Here is a 2,615-nt window from a genome sequence, read left to right on the forward strand (position 1 = left end):
TTTTTTTTTTGGGCAAATACCACTAGTGTGGCTTATTTTAGAATATAGGAAATGAGAATACACATAAAGGAGGGCGACATAAACCTGACCTCCTGTAAGTGAAAAAAATTACAAATGTCTCAAACGAAGTGCAAATGACATTAAACGAAATGTGTCTAAAAAACTAGCGAATAATACTCAAGGGTATTCCTGAGGATAAATCTTTGGGTGATAGTACACCGTGCCCAAAAATTTCTCAAAAATGCTTGAAAATCGGGCTGCGACCCTACCGTGGCCCGGATGCATCCTAGACGTGACCTGCACACCGTATCCCAAAACTTGCCTAGAAATGCTTGAAAATCAAGATGCGTCCCTACCACATCCTGGACATGGCCTGCACACCGTGTCCTAGAAACTATCCACAAATGCCTGGAAATTAGGCTGCATCCCTGTAGTAGCCCCGACTCATCCTGAACATTGCTTGCACACCGTCTCCAAGAAAATGCATAGAAATAAGAAAAAATTAGGATGTGTCCCTGTAGCATCCTAGACATGGCTTGCACACCGTGCCCCCAAAATTGCCTAGAAATGCCTGGAAACCAGGCTACGTCCCTACCACGGCCCAGACGTGGCCTGAACATGGACTGCATACCGAGTCCCAAAAATTGCCTACAAATGATTGAAAATTAGGCTACGTCCCTACCTCAGCTAGGACGCGTCTCGGACGTGGCTTGCACACCGTGCCCAAAAACTTCCAGAAATGCCTGAAAATCAGGTTACGTCTCTATCGTGACCTGGATGCGTCCTGATCATGGCCTGCACACCATGTCCCAAAAACTGCCTAGAAATACCTAAAAATCCAGTTGCGTCCCTAACTCATCCTAGACATGACCTACACATCGTATCCCAAAAACTGCCTAGAAATGCTTTGAAATCAGGTTGCATCCCTACCACGGCCCATACGCATCCCGAACATTGCTTGCACACCGTGTTAAAATTGCTTCACTCAAAAATATTTTCTCATTTTTGCCCGTCATGTTTTTCCTATGTGTTCTTTCTGAAGCAAGAGAGTTCGTAGTGGGCTGTGAAAATAATTTATGGGCAGTTCCATCTTTTGTTGACGAGTTCAACAATTGGGCTAAGAAAACTCATTTTTAGATTGGGGATTCTTTAGTTCTGAAGTATAATTCCAAGACTCATTCAGTGCTGGAAGTGAACGAGGAAGACTACAAAATCTGCAACAATGCCAATCTAATAAAAATCACACAATGATAGAGAAACTACAATTTCACTAGAAAAATAATGTCTATTTTTCTTCATTAGTGGAGCTGAAGAACATTGCTAGAAGGGTCAAAGGCTAGAGGTTATGGTTCTGTCCGAAAAAATGGCTCCGGCCACCAACTACAACGCAGGCACCTTCTTCTCATCATCACCGTCACCACTACCATGCATTGATGCCAGCCCCAACTAACGGTAGTACTAGTTTGAAGGCGACGATGGGGTTTATTTGTGGCACTACGACGGTGGAAAGTTTGGTTTTATTGTGTAGAATAGTTTTATTACTCATGGGTTGTAACTTTGAGCTACATTTTATTTTTATTATTCTTTGTCACGTATATATTACTTGTTTTTCATTCAAAATTAATTAAAAAAACCCTAAAACCCAAACCCTATAACCCAGAAACTGTCTAGAATTGCCTGAAGATCAGGCTGCATCCTTGCCGTGGCCATGACGAGTCCCAAAAATTGCCTAGAAATGCTTGAAAATCAGGCGGCGTCCCTGCCGCTGTCAGGATGCATCCCGAACTTGGCCAGCACACCGTACCCACAAACTGCCTAGAAATGCTTGAAAATCAGGCTGCGTCCCTACCTGGCCAGGAGGCGTCTCGGACATAGCCAGTACATCGTGCCCAAAAACTACCCGAAATTGCCTAAAAATCAGGCTCCGTCCTTGCCCTGGCCATGACGCGTCCCGAACATGGCCTGCACACCGTGACCCAAAAACTGATAAGAAATGCCTGAAAATAAGCTGCGTCTAGGACATGGTCTGCACACCATACCCAAAATCTCCCCAAAAATGCTTGAAAATCAGGCTGTATCCCTACCAGGCCAGGATGCGTCCCGAACATGGCCTTTTCACCATGCTCAGAAATTGCTCGAAATTACTTGAAAATCAGGCTCTATCTTTGCCATGCCCCAGATGCGTCTTGGATATGACCTGCACACCATGACACAAAAACTAACGAGAAATGCGTGAAAATCAAGCTACGTCTAGGACATGGCCTACACACCGTGCCCAAAAACTTTCCAAAAATGCCTAAAAATCAGGCCCCATCCCTACATGGCAAGGAGGCGTCCTGGACATGGCCTGTAAACCGTGCCCAGAAACTGTCCAAAATTACCTGAAAGTAAGGATTCGTCCCTACCGTGGCCCGAAGAGGTGCGAATTATGGAAATTAATCGAGAATCGGGTATCAATCGCGTAAGTAATTAAATGAACGGTTGAGGAATTATTCTATAAAATACTTTGGGATCTTAGGACAAGTGAAATGGATTGTAAACACATCAAAATAAGCCAAGGATACTTGGTTTGTGCCTGTAAAGATAGATATAAAATCAGATTTTTGCTACAAGTG

The sequence above is a fragment of the Olea europaea genome, unplaced genomic scaffold (assembly GCF_002742605.1).
Source record: "Olea europaea var. sylvestris unplaced genomic scaffold, O_europaea_v1 scaffold1356, whole genome shotgun sequence".
Lineage (NCBI taxonomy): Eukaryota > Viridiplantae > Streptophyta > Magnoliopsida > Lamiales > Oleaceae > Olea > Olea europaea.